The sequence below is a fragment of the Haliotis cracherodii genome, unplaced genomic scaffold (assembly GCF_022045235.1).
Source record: "Haliotis cracherodii isolate W230 unplaced genomic scaffold, xgHalCrac1.p SCAF_9, whole genome shotgun sequence".
Classification (NCBI taxonomy): Eukaryota; Metazoa; Mollusca; class Gastropoda; order Lepetellida; family Haliotidae; genus Haliotis; species Haliotis cracherodii.
In genome coordinates, this window is record NW_027266343.1 from 32607363 (window position 1) to 32622300 (window position 14938).

The 14938-nt window shown below is 40.5% G+C and overlaps 1 protein-coding gene across 4 annotated transcripts in view; it reads right to left on the reverse strand.

Annotated features, from left to right (window-relative positions):
• Positions 1–14938, reverse strand: part of LOC139452837 (5-hydroxytryptamine receptor 4-like) — a 118095-nt gene that overhangs the window by 51029 nt on the left and 52128 nt on the right. The gene's annotated exons all lie outside the window — the stretch shown is intronic.

Below are 14938 nucleotides of genomic sequence, written 5' to 3' on the forward strand. Positions count from 1 at the left end.
GTACTAATTGAGGAGATACACGGCGACATACTGTTGTAAAATGCTCTCACATACTAGCACACCCGGTCGTGCATTAGTGTGTTTAGTTCACATTGAGTAAAGAGGAACAAATAAATACACCAGCTAAACGCTTTAACGTGTCTCCCATAGCCAACTGACAGCTTCAGATGCATTTCCTTCCCTGATATTCTTGAACATGTCCAACACATTCCCCCCGCAACACCAAGCCTTTTCTCATTTGTTTCACATCTTAAGAAGACCCATCCGTTTTACATTCCGACGACACATTGTAAAGAAAAAAATCAGAGCGTTAGAGTGACTTTAACAAGTACTCGTGGGTAAGTGATAGCTTGAAAACCCTTTCGTTTTGCCATCCTTGAACATGTTAAACCCCTCCCAGCCACTGCCGCGAGCCGTATCGCATCTTCAAAGATCTTGAGAGAATTTAAAGAGCATGTTCGAAACAAGATTTAGAATTTGTTTTTAAAAAAACAAGACGTGTGTTGAATCACACAAACACTATACTAAGCAAATACCAAATTTAATTTTACAAAGTGGCGAAATAATGGTCATAAATATTTTTTAAAATATAGGTGCAGTGGTGGCCATATTGAAAAATTGGAATTGGGTGTTATCATTTGTGCCAGCATAGTCCTTTTCAGGGAGTAAGTGAGTATGGTTTTACGCCGCTTTTAGCAATATTCCAGCAATATCACGAAGGGGGACACCAGAAATGGGCTTCACACATCGTACCCATGTCGGGAATGGAACCCGGGTCTTCGGCATGACATGCGAACGCTTTAACCACTTGGCTACCCGACCGCCCCGAGCCGTTTCAGAATCATAGTGTAGTGGTTTCTGAGGAAAGGTGTAGAATTTAGTGGTGTGGTCAAAGTATAACGGTAAAAACAAGCTCAAAAATATAAAATATCATGCATGTTGAGTTCCACCACCATTTAACAGTGTTACAATTTTACAATCCTGTGATAAACAGGAAACGCTTGTGTCACCGGGGGAATTGGGTTAAGGAAATCTATTTGCACAGACCGACAGAAGAATAGAATTACAAAATTGTGTTATAATGGCATTAAATCATGCCGATACCGGTGATGGTGTCGCTGTTTCAGTGTAATTGTGTCTGGCACTCGCTTTAAGAAACACTCAGTCAGTGTGTCCCAGAAACAGTAATCACTGTCTGTATAATCCGCTTGTGTAAGACCTGGCTGTGGCGTTTCGTAATTCTGCAGTATAATGGACAGTACCGCCACTGACGAGACCATCTGCATACGTTATCATGTAGAAGCAACGATTTGCTAACAACAGTACTTATCTTTATACTCATTTTTATTTTATACTCATAATCTTTATACAAATTTGGTGTCTCTTTGTGTCTTCATGATGGACTCAAGTTCTTGAATATGTTGCCTTCATTTTCTTGTTTGTTTATTTGATTGTGTATATCTATATAGTTACCAAAATATGTGAGTATGGATTTACGCCGTTTTAGCGATATTCAACCAATGTGACGTTAAGGGACACCCGAAATCGGCTTCAAACATTGTACCCATTTGGTGAATCGGGCCGGGTTTTCGGCGTGACGAGCGAGCACTTTAACAGCAAGGCTTACACACTGCCCCCTTAAAACATGTGAGAGATTAAAAAATGAAACAATACGAAGACGTTAAAAAAATTCAGAACACACCCTCGCCCGTCTCCAACACGCAGAGTGAGTGAGTGTGTTAAAATTTAACATCGCATCGGCATTATTTCATCCATATAGCGACCCTACACACAGAGGGACTGAGGCATAAAAAGCTGGACGTGTTTTTATTAAAATATGATTAAGTGCAGTACTTGAAGGGCTCCTTTTGAATGCTATAACAGTTGCAAGTATGAATCTTTTAGGAAAATGATGCTCTTTGATTTGAGAATTAGCCTCTTGACCAATTCTGCTAGATCACATAATAGCCTGTATCCATTAAAGGTAATGATGTCATTGCATCCGTTCCCTTCCTGGCTACTGAGTTAAACTCTTGTTGAGAGTTGGGGTAAGTTGGTGGTTAATGGCTCGTCTAACTACATCAGAGAGCGGTCGGCAACCGAGTGGTTAAAGCATTCGCTCGTCACGTCGAAGACCCGGGTTCGATTCCCGACATGGGTACAATAAGTGAAGCCCATTTCTGGTGCCCCCCTCAGTGATATTGCTGGAATATTGCTAAAAGCTAAAAGCGGCGTAAAACCATACTCACTCGTTCACTCACTCACTAACACAGTTAATATGCATCGCGAGCCTGTTGAATTAATGCCTGAATAATATAAGCTATTCCAATTACTTGATACGTTTCAGTATTTCAATTTACAAAGATAGAAATAGTGTCACGGAATAGAAGCTCACCTGGATATGTAAACAACAGTTTAATATGACACCAATAATATGTAGTCATCACAAGTAGAACAATACATCACAAAGTTCAGACCCCGCTGCCAATTCCCGTGGAGAAGTTGACAGAGCCAATAACACTTTGAGAGAATATAAAAGCATGGACGAAATTAAAACTATTGCAAAAATAGAACAATAAACTACACAAATAAATTTCATTGTGAAAAATGGTCAAATGCTCATAAATAGTGTGTTTTCATTAACTGCAGTGGCGGCCATATTGAATATTGGTTTCCGTCAGGTGTTATCATAGGTGGGAACAATCATGCCAGTTTCAGCTTAATTGGTGAAGTGGTTTCTGAGGTTCTTACTGGTTGCTGCCCAGGGATGTACTTTTTGATAATTCTGTAGCATGGTCAAAGTGCAGAGGTTAAAACGAGGGCACAATTGTGAAAATCGCAAGATAAGAAACACGTATGTTGAGCCCTACCTCCAACTACATATAGGTCAAATTTCGTTAGACTTTTGATAAACAAAATAGACAGTAACGGCCATAAATGGCTTTTACATTATTGTTGCCGTCGCGGCCTTATTGAAATCGGATTCCACGTTAATGGGAAGAAACATGTGAAGTTTCGACTTCATTGGTGTAGTTGTTTCTGAGAGGGATACAGTTTACTACGGAAGCCTTTTAGGGCCAGTTGCTTTTTTGGTGGTTTTTTTTCGATTCTATCTTGAAATTTCAAGATACTAGGTTGAAATTTCAAGATATAGAAGTTGAAACTTCAAGATACTAAGTTGAAATTTCAAGATACTATCTTGAAATTTTAACTTAGTTTCTTGAAATTTCAACTTGGTATCTTGAAATTTCAAGATAGTTTCGAATTTTAAAAAAACCCAACCTAAATGGCCCTAAAAGGCTTCCGTAGGATCTTGATATTTCAAGATTATTCACTTCTAAAGTATTTTTACATCTTAGGATGTTAACTTGAAAATTCAACTTAGTATCTTGAAATGTCAACTTAGTATCTTGAAATTTCAAGATTGTCTCTTGAAAGTTCAAATCATTTTCTTGAAATTTCAACTTTGTATCTTGAAATTTCAAGATAGTATCGAAAAATATTTTTAAATAAGACAAATGGCCCTAAAAGGCTTCCGTAGTTTACGACAATTAACACATGATTTTTATGATTTTCCAAAATGCGGCTGGCAATCATATTCTATTTCCCTCGAACAAACTTTTAACTAAATAATTATGAGATATTGCCTCTTTTCAACAACATAGTTTCATGCTTCTGGCCCTTTATGTTTTCGAGAAGATTTCTGACTTTGTTGTTTTAAAAAAAATTGCGACAAGGCGGCTATTTTGAAGTACTGTTCCAATTTGGTTTATTTACTTGAACACTATTTACAGTCACGAACATCAACACACAATTTCATGTGAATCGATCACGATATTTCGAGTAGAAGTCGAAAATGCAAAAGGTTTATGAACGACCACGAATTTCAAGCCAGGTGAGCTTAAATACATCCTGTATTTAACAACATGCCGACAGTCGAAATGTTGAGGTCGGCAACTGAAAATAGGTCACCCGGAAACAAGCAGCACATTTTATACGCCTATATTTAGTACCGTATGTTAAAAGTGTGTGTAATATGGCAACATCATCACGAGTTCCTATTGCATTGTGTGTAGACTATATATGGATATGTTATAGATGTCACATGACAGTGCTTCAAAACGTGCCCCAGCCGCGAGGTCGCAGCGTCCTGGGCGACAGGGAGGTCGGAGTACACGCCTGTGACCCGGACAAAAGACAATACCCCGTCGACAACCGTTTATACTGTTGACTGCCGGCAACGTTGTGGACTGCACTGTGGACTGCGGAGAACAAATGACCCCCTTGGGAATCAGGAGAAAGAATAGTGTTCTGCTTGTTGCTTATGACCCATATATTTCGTCGGGAGGGTGTATGTGGGGTGTGTGTGTGTGGGGGGGGGGGGGGGGGGGATTATGTAATAATAGTTTGTCTCTTACTTTCAGAGATAGAGTGTCTTTAAGCGCTGACTGAAAAAGTATTCCGTCCGTCATCTCCAGAATATAAAAAGGTTTGTCCTTAGGAGCCCATTAATAGGGATCGGGGGTTAAAACGTGATCTGACTGATTGTGTGTCTTGCGGCGGTAAGAACGATTGACTTGGCCGAATGTCATCTGACGTTGAGAACGAGTGATCTGGCCGAATGTCATCTGACGTTGAGCACGAGTGATCTGGCCCAATGTCATCTGACGTTGAGAACGTGTGATCTGGACGAATGTCATCTGACGTCGAGAACGAGTGATCTGGCCGAATGTCATCTGACGTTGAGAACGATTGATCTGGCCGAATGTCATATGACGTTGAGAACGAGTGATCTGGCCGAATGTCCTCTGACGTTGAGAACGAGTGATCTGGCCGAATGTCATCTGACGTTGAGAACGAGTGATCTGGCCGAATGTCCTCTGACGTTGAGAACGAGTGATCTGGCCGAATGTCATATGACGTTGAGAACGAGTGATCTGGCCGAATGTCATATGACGTTGAGAACGAGTGATCTGGACGAATGTCATATGACGTTAAGAACGAGTGATCTGGCCGAATGCTGTATGACGTTAGGAACGAGTGATCTGGCCGAATGTCATATGACGTTAAGAACGAGTGATCTGGCCAAATGTTGTATGACGTTCAGAACGAGTGATCTGGCCGAATGCTGTATGACGTTCAGAACAAGTGGCCTCAAGTGGCCTGTGTGATTTCAAGTCCTATATCGTCCAGTAAGAGCGCCATTGCTGACTATAATATCATACAGCGTTCAGAACGAGTGGTCTTGCCGAATGTTGTATGTCGTTCAGGAGAAGTGGCCAGTCTGACTTAACGTCATAGATCGTCCGGAAAGAGCGACCTGGCTGATGGTTTGTCATACAGCGTTCAGAAGGATTGACCTGGCCGAATGTCATATGACGTTGAGAACGAGTGATCTGGCCGAATGTCATATGACGTTGAGAACGAGTGATCTGGCCGAATGTCATATGACGTTAAGAACGAGTGATCTGGCCGAATGCTGTATGACGTTAGGAACGAGTGATCTGGCCGAATGTCATATGACGTTAAGAACGAGTGATCTGGCCAAATGTTGTATGACGTTCAGAACGAGTGATCTGGCCGAATGCTGTATGACGTTCAGAACAAGTGGCCTGTGTGATTTAAAGTCCTATATCGTCCGGTAAGAGCGCCATTGCTGACTATAATATCATACAGCGTTCAGAACGAGTGGTCTTGCCGAATGTTGTATGTCGTTCAGGAGAAGTGGCCAGTCTGACTTAACGTCATAGATCGTCCGGAAAGAGCGACCTGGCTGATGGTATGTCATACAGCGTTCAGAAGGATTGACCTGGCCGAATGTCATCTGGCGTTCAGAAGAGTGTCTGGCTGATTGTATGTCGGAGTTGCCAAGAGCAGATACTCTTATGGTGCCTGGCACTGATTGAAACCGAACTTCACTTGTAGGGTTAATCATGTGTTTCTTTCCAATCCCATAAAGGTCTTGACGTTTAAAGCAACATATATATTTTAGCAATAACACTTAGGATGACCAGTTTGTCAAAAATGTACGCGTTGAAACATGTTTGTAAATACATTTATTCGTTTATGACTGTTAACTTTTTAAATGTACAAAAAATTAAAAGGGAAACTATTACGTAGTGTTTTACTTTTATGAACCATCAATTTCCCCATTAAGCGTGGATCTCGCAAATAGTACCCCGTCGTTCTCTGCATTCTAACGCCACGACTGGAAATCACGTCAAACGTTACTGGGTCAGATTGTTTGTATTTATTTACAACTTTCAAAGAGCTGTTGATTTCTGTCATCACTTGATTTACAACGCGAAAGTCTTTGAGGAGAGCTGAAACTTACAACTGTTGACGTTAAGGCAACACGTAACTCGGATAGAGGCAAGTCTTCACTTAATGAGACTGTTTATGATCTACGATAATCTCTTCATATGCATGTACTGAAATTAACGATCTTGTGCAACTGACAGAAACGTCTAAATGCCGTTCGAAAAAAACTCCTATCTGAGAGGAATCTTTAAATGCTAATGATTTGCTAGCAAAAACAAACGTCTGTCGGTACTGCATTCCGTCACGCGCGTCCGATCGCTTGGTGCCTGGGTGTCGATAGAGGATTCATTCTGTGATCTACGATAAGACAAATTATACCGGCTTGTCTGCTCATCTCCCCGGTTTGAAACACCTACTCTCGTTAAATGCACGTGACCTTAAGACAGGTACGGCACGTGCTTGGGATACTATTTGGCGTTACGCGACAACCCACGAGATCTCGCGAGACAGATTTAGGAGCACCATTATCTCCATACGGCACAGTCTCAGACGCTTCGCGTCATTAGAAAGGAAAATTGTGAACTATGTTGATAATATTTGCCTGACTCCTGGTTTTAACACATCCATGGGGTGGGATGGGACTGAAGCGAAACGATCAGGCGCCAAAGGGTGGCAGTTATTTTATTTTGCTACATGTAAACACCAGATCGCTTCAAATACGGAAATACGAAAGTTTTTCTTAGATTGGCAGTAAATCCCAGTTGCATGGGATCTGGAGAAACAGATAAAGCAATTGAGCAGAAATAAAGGTTACCTATTACCCGCTAATGATGTTATTACAAACTTTAAATTTGTCTTTTTGATCTGATGTCAACCAGAATACCCTATCTTGTTTGCATACCTTTCTGGGGTCTGGTTCTTTTGTGCTTGCCTATTTTAGAAAGAGTCAACATTCTTAGGATCACGAAGCAGTCATCTTGATCCCTGGTAAGATATCCTGGACCGTGTAACAACGGGTTCTGACAGACTGGCTGGAACTCGTATACAATCATGTCGCGACTGTAGCAATCGGAACGATCTGCGGTGCTTCTTACGGAAGGAGACGATGAATCCGAATGATTAATCGCACGAGTCGGAAGAGCTACAGTTTTATGTGGCGATGATGAGTATCTGTTAACGATGGCAAGATTTGAATGTATAATTCACGTATCATATCCATCCACAAATACGTAATACGGCGTGTTTTTGTTGCGTATCGTATGCCACAAGCTGTTGACGTTATAGAGAGAAGTACTCTTATAGAGTAAATGTGTTCAAGTAAGTGTTCGACATAACTCATCTTCTCGGGGCTTATTGCTTTTAAGAGGTGTTTGTTACGAGACTGAGAGCCACGGCATTAATAGTAATATTATTTTACAGACAAAACACACGGCCTAGAAGGTCTGATTTATGAATACACTTGATATATATATAGTACATATGGCGGGATGTCTGTTTACTTAATTTAACATTTAAGTACGAACAACTTTAGCTGGGTTGTGCAGCACGTTGCATTATCATGGCGAGGCAGATGTGACTCTCTTTTGAAAGAACGTTTGGTTTAACGCTGCTTTCAAGTGTCAGCATTGATGAGAAACGTCCAAATTCATTGAAATTCGTTGATGTCTTAGAGTAAGAAATTTACGATCACGGGCATGCGGGCGATAAACCATGGACTACAATCAGGGCGCCAACAGGATTCGAACCCATAAGACCTGCTTAACTCCCTCAAAACAAGTCAAGACAAAACGACCGGTAAACCATAGCAGAAGAACGAAGACTTCCATCAGTGCTTTCAGATATGATCGTATCACCGTCACAGGAAACAGACCTGTAATATGGAAGCCAGAAGTCTAAAAGAGAAGAAGCTACCCGGACAACTGTAAAAGATGACACCAGGTGTTCGCGAAACAGGATCCGTAAGCCACGAAGCCAATTTGACAAACATGTTAAACAAATTTTATAGCCAGTTGTACGCTTATTGCATCGGGCAATTGGTATAAAGAACACCTACTTCAGTGGTTCTATCTACAGTAGCTACTGTAAGCTGTGAGTGAGTGAATGAGTGAGTGAATTCATTCTTAACGCCAGTAATTTTCTATCTATACGACGACCAGCACACAGGCCAGTCTGTGTCTGGAATCTCGACGGGGAAACTAAACCCTTTGAGTTTTGAGGATAAAGAAATATGAAAGGACAGAAAGTCCAAATAATGAGTAGCTGCCACCAGGATAATAATTCCTGATACGGTATTAGATGAATGGTATCAGCTGACGTTGTCAACGCTCATTCAGGCCTGTCATTGAAGGCGACATGGCGTACGTGTCACCAAAGGAACGCATCGCATTCTGACATGCCGGGAGATGCCATGAATAGTTAAGATGGTTTTCCAAAAGATGAATACTAAACACTTTGAACTAATCCACAATGCTCACATCCACTACATCCATTTATTTCGTCAGAAGAAAAAATTATGGCTGTCATATGCCATTCTCATTACACTAAACGACTCCTACCAATCACTCTATTGCGCCAGAACTGTCTCGGTAGATCTTGCATTCTTCTTTAGAACTTCCTCTGCGATACCCAACCACTGTCGTTCATTGACCTATATGTTCGGAATGGGGGAAGCATTCATCCTCTTCGAAGCTTAACTCAACAATTTACTTTCCAACATCCGAACATATTGATTTTATTGAACTGGACAAAGACCTCCGAAGCACTAATCTTTCAATACAATTGGTCGGTTTAAATAGAGATGCAGGTTCCATTTCTGCTGTAGTCCAAGCGAGCTTGCATGTTGACGTTAGGGCATTGATTTGTCTTGCAGTCAATGCAGTGTTTTATGATTTTCAATAAGATAAGATTGTCAAATAAACTTTACGTATTTAGTATTGAGTCAGCCTGTAATCAGTATTTAGCGCAGCATAATGCGGCGTTTGCCGTTATCGATCTCCCGATGTTCAATTTGAGAAGGTTACCGCTTCGCTCCAGGGGTGCGCGGACCGCATTAGCGGAGGCTAGGCAGCCAATTGAAGCGTATTTCATTCTGACAAATAAACGCATTGACAATGGTTTTAATTTCCGACGTATGGAGTGAACGTTTTATGTGAAATAACACATTGTAAAGGCGTCGTCAAGACTCCATGTTTGTTTGTTGTGTGTTTACACGTCAGACTGCATGGCAACATTACCTCCGGTCTTGCTGCCGACGTTTGGTGAGCTTTATTGCAATAAACTTGATAAACGGCTATCGGGCAATATGAGACTGCGTTGGAAGAAATGATTCGATATTGCTGCAACAATAATGCAGTTATTCGAAACACAGATGCCTTTGAGACAGAATACGTTACATCAGTCACTGTTCCGAGAGCGCGACAAAGAATACGTAAGAGAACGAGTGTTTATTTGTTTCATTGTTTAACGCTGTTTAATGCTGTATTCTAGCTATATGATGACGGTTTGTACATAATCGAGTTTGGACCAGAGAATCCAGTGATTGACATCACGAGCACCAATCTATGCAATACGGTGATATGCATCACGAAGTCTCTTCTGGCAACAAGCTGGGGTTACTGAAGACCAATTCTATCCCGGATCTTCACGGGTGGAGAAAGAGTGAATCTATGGTGTGGTATGCCGCAGTCAGCAATATGTCACGACGTACAATAGGTTCTGGGCCAGACACAACCAATGGCATACAGCTTGAAGGATCGCTGCTGTCTGCTATTAGGACACGCAAGCACCAGGTCACACATTGTGACCTTTCAACAGTAGTTTAAGTCGGGTCTGACGACACTCATGAGGATATTGTCATGAGTAAAGATATAAGAGACCTATTTTCCCCCGGAATTTCCATGAGGCAGGGAGGAAAAATCGAGAAGAATCTATCGACCAGATCTTTTAATCATCCTCACATAGACGAGGATAATTTCAAATAACCTTAATACGTTTGCCAGGAAAAGGCCCATTATTCATCCCAGGAACCACACTACTATTGATGTTCACTATTTAAAACGTCGCTTTGCGCTTTCGGTCCACGTTAAGCTCACATACCGTGATAAAACAGAAAAACTGTCGAAAACAGTTAACCACCGGTTTGCCAGGCCGTTGTGTGATATGGCTGTAAAATTGCCGACTGCTAACGCGGAAACATGTTCTCTGACTTAATCACATACGTTAGAAGCTATCGTATGTTATCTTACGGCATTTTGAATCATGTAACCATCATTCAGTGGCAGTGACAGTGGTCGATAGGGTGTATCATTAATGGCCGTTAGTCATTAGGGTACGCATATCATCCAAAAAGTTAATTTCTGAAATGCCAGTTTTGAGAAACATGTCAGATCCAGCATCATTTACTTAACTGATGCTGATTATATAATATCATATCCAAGGATGTATCTCCACTGTAGGTAGTGGGGGTTGAATTGGAGTGAGTGACGGGATGTTTTCACGATGAGATGGAGAGTATCATGGCGTGATATTAAACTCAGGATGCAGTTTGCTGCGGAATCAGAACGGGATTTGTACTTCTGACCTCTCACACAGATCCAGAAAAATAAAAATATCTTAAAATACAATGCAAATCTATTACGGTTTGGCATGTCGAGTTTTTTAAGTAATCTGAATGTGAAGAACTTCTCGGCGTTGTTTTTTTTAATATGTTATGAGACAAGTACCGGGAATAACACAATTGTTATAAGTCGACACGGAATAATTGTTGTGTTAAAGTGCCTCTGTGTGTGTGTGTGTGTGTGCGCGCGTGCGTGCGTGCGCGTGTTTGTGTGTGCGCGTGCGTGCGTGTGTGTGTGTGTGATGGCGAGTGTCTGTGGTATATGTGAGTACGTATGTGTGTGACTGCGATGGAGTGTGTGTATGTATATATACTAGTACAGTAAACTACGGTTATAACGAACTCGTTCGTATTAACCGTAGTTTGGTATAAGCATATATACATCATTTATACAACAAATGGTCGGGACTAAAAAATAAGTACGTTATATCGGTCACTTCGTTATAAGCGTGTTCGCTATATTGACTATGTGACTGTGAGATGGAGTATATATATATACATATATATATATATATATATATGTGTGTGTGTGTGTGTGTTTGCGGATGTATGTGTGTGTGTGTGTGTATATATATATATATGTTATAAGCATATATGTCATCATTTATACAACAAATGGTCGGGACTAAAAAATAAATTCGTTATATTGAATGTATGTGTGTGTGTATGTGTGTGTGTGAGTGTGTGTGATTGCATGTGTGTGTGTATGTACGTGTTAGTGTGAGTTTGTGATGGAGTAGGTGTATGTGTGTTAGTGTGATAGTGCGTGGCGGTCTCTGACTGGCCGCTTCCGATGTTGATCGATGGTTGTCGGACCGTTTACGTTTCTATCCACCTTGCAGTGTAAACTCCACACCGGCAGTATAGGGTGAGACCCCACACTCTGACAGCCAACATTCTCAACATGTTGTAGGTAATTAGCTAGATACCTAAACAGGCTAGTGCTGCTTCCGCATCTCAAGTCTGTCATACCTTACTCACAATGCGGACAAGATAAGAAGATAAGGATGGGGAGGGCATCTGGGTATAAACAGAAACAAACAAGAGTGCACATACAGCGTGTTTTCTGTTGACACTCCAGCGAGTCCAAGTGTCAGTGTGTGGAGTTGACAGACAAATGATCCTTATCGGGGTGAACTGAGACTTTTACCGATCCTTACAATACTCAAGCACTGAACTCCTTACACGACTGGGTCTTTTATGGCGTAAGACCATGTTTTTTTATTACCCTTTCAAAACTTACTTTGATAGGGAGGGGGTAATTTATTAATTTATTTGGGTTATATATTTGTGAGTTGAAATGGGGTTTAACGTCGCGTTCAAAGTATGATGCGCTTATGCGTATATATGTTTATCCGCTGTACTAGTCCAGGCGAATGCCGGTAATATAGACTAATTTACTGATATAACCTGAACCTGTTTTATATGGATACCACACTAAGACACGGTGTACAATCACCTTCAGTCTACCAGTCCTAGTTTTCGCCCCTGAATGCCTGCAGGCAACGCCAAGTGCGATATTTTAACGTATTTTGGTATGACGGCTAGGGAATCGAACCTTAGACCTTCTGCCCTCCGGCCAGTCTGTGCACAGCGCCAGGGATAGGTTCTATAACTGTGTATAAGTAAACTTGATTCTACTGTATCTCTCTCTGCTACTAGTACCCACTGAGGCTCGAAGTACGACCAGACTGATCAATAATGTTCACGGCCAGGTTCCACTGTGTATCTGACATACAATGAATGGCATAGGGTTTGGAATCTAGACTAAGTGCAAAAACGACATTTGAGATTAAAAAACCTTTCATAAATAAATCTTAAAAGGGACGAGCAAGACTTTTATCTGAGGCCTGAAACAACCCGTTCATTCTCCATCCACCTATCTCTTGACTACCAGTCAGTACATAAGCTCCCCCTCGATAATATTCAGTCTTTCACTCTTGTGTAGACTTGCAGAAGTCCCTTAGGCAATAATTATTAGTTTAAATCATAATTTCTAGATTATGTAAATAATAAGATTGAACAACTTGTCCCTATAAGAGACTCAAGTGCTTAGACTGTCTTGTACTGTCCACCTATCTAGACTTGTCTATTAGGAGGATAGAATTACTACACGGCAATAAAAACTTTCATGCGGACATCCAGCACTGGGCGGACTGTGTTTTCTTTTGGTTTCAATGAGTAAAAAATTTGTGAACAGATTAAATCAAACACATGTTGCTTCATGTGAAGATTTCTTTAAGGTAACTCTCTTCTCATTCGACTTTGATTGGAAAACAACATTTTCATGTTGAAAGACATTAACAGACTGATGAGTAAGTGTGCCTTACACCATTTACATTCCTTATTTACACATCTAAGTATATTTTCACGTGGACGCATAGAAAATTTAGATACAGACACTTACGTACAGTTACATACGTGCAAAAAACTATTGTGCACGTGAACGGAGCATAAGATGACAATCACAATGTGTAACCGAGCTTATTGTGTATAATCGTACCCCGATAGCAAAGAACAATGCTCACGATATCAACCACTGGTTTAAGAACGAAGATAATCTTTCGGTATTCGTGAAATATACCTTAAAATTAATGGATATTTTCATCCACAGAATAAGGGGCGTTTTGGTAGCCTAGTATTACATGCCCACTCTCATCACGCCGAAGACACGGGTTCGATTCCCCGCATGGTTACAACTAATGAAGTACATTCTTGGCGAGTTATAGCTAAGTAATGCTAAAAGCGCCGTTAAACAAAAGTCAGTCGACACCTACACCAAACAACCATCAGTTATATACGACCACAGCTGGAGTCCCGCATTTATCAGTAAAGGTCGCTGATACTCACGTGTACGGTTTGGATATTATTAACAAAGATAATTTCTCTACTGTAACGGTTTGATATATCTACTGGTGATGGGTGATGAAATATGCACAGACGCAGTGAGACGCGCCGTTGTCGGGCATTATCAGAGGAGATGAGCAAGCCAGGTGAAGTGATATTTATCATAAAACATACAAATATATTATATATATCTGTTTTATGATATAAATATATACATACATAAAACATTATATATATATATATATATATATATATATATATATATATATATATATATATAATAAAATAATAAAGTCCACGTTAGTCCATCATCTTCTTTACATCATATATCGTTTCCTATGCTGGATGGTATTATATAGAGAAACATTTCCCTGTACGGCCCATAACTGACAGTGTACGTTCTTTACGGGGGTTTCATTGTAACAATACAATATGGTTACTGATGCTGGTCTGGTGTATGCATAGTACGGCCAAGGTAAAAATACACAATAAAACCTTCTGATAATGAAACTGATATAAAGAAGATGATGGACTAACGTGGACTTTATAATTTTATTATATATTACATGTACACCGAGTGAACATTTACCTCATTTTGTTGTGTGAGTGTGTGTGTGTATATATATATATATATATATATATATATATATATATATATATATATATATATATATATATATATATATATATATATACATACATACATATCCGTGTGTTCTGTGTTTGAAGACAACCCATTATCAGAAGGTTTTATTGTGTATTTTTACCTTGGCCGTGCTATGCATACACCAGCCTCAGTAACCACATTGTATTGTTATAATGAAACCTCCGTAAAGAACGTACACTGGCAGTTATGGGCCGTATAGGGGAATGTTTCTCTATATAATACCATCCAGCATGGGAAACGACACATTTACTTATCGCAGTCTAAACATTGGCAGGCACGTAATTCAACTGCGGTTCATCCGGGTTTATATAAGGTGGCAGTTTAGCTTCTTTACACCCTATATCTGTCGCGGAGGGTCATACGGCAGCTTGTTACACGTGCTGCACATCCGTAGAAAGTGGCTGGAGCGAGACAGAAGGAATTCCATCACAATATAGGTCATATAAACAGTTCCGAGAAACACTGTATCCTTTTAGAATTTATAAACGACGCTATCGTGAATGGTGGTCAAGCGAGTCGTCATACTGGCCTCTCCTGGCGTGATCGAA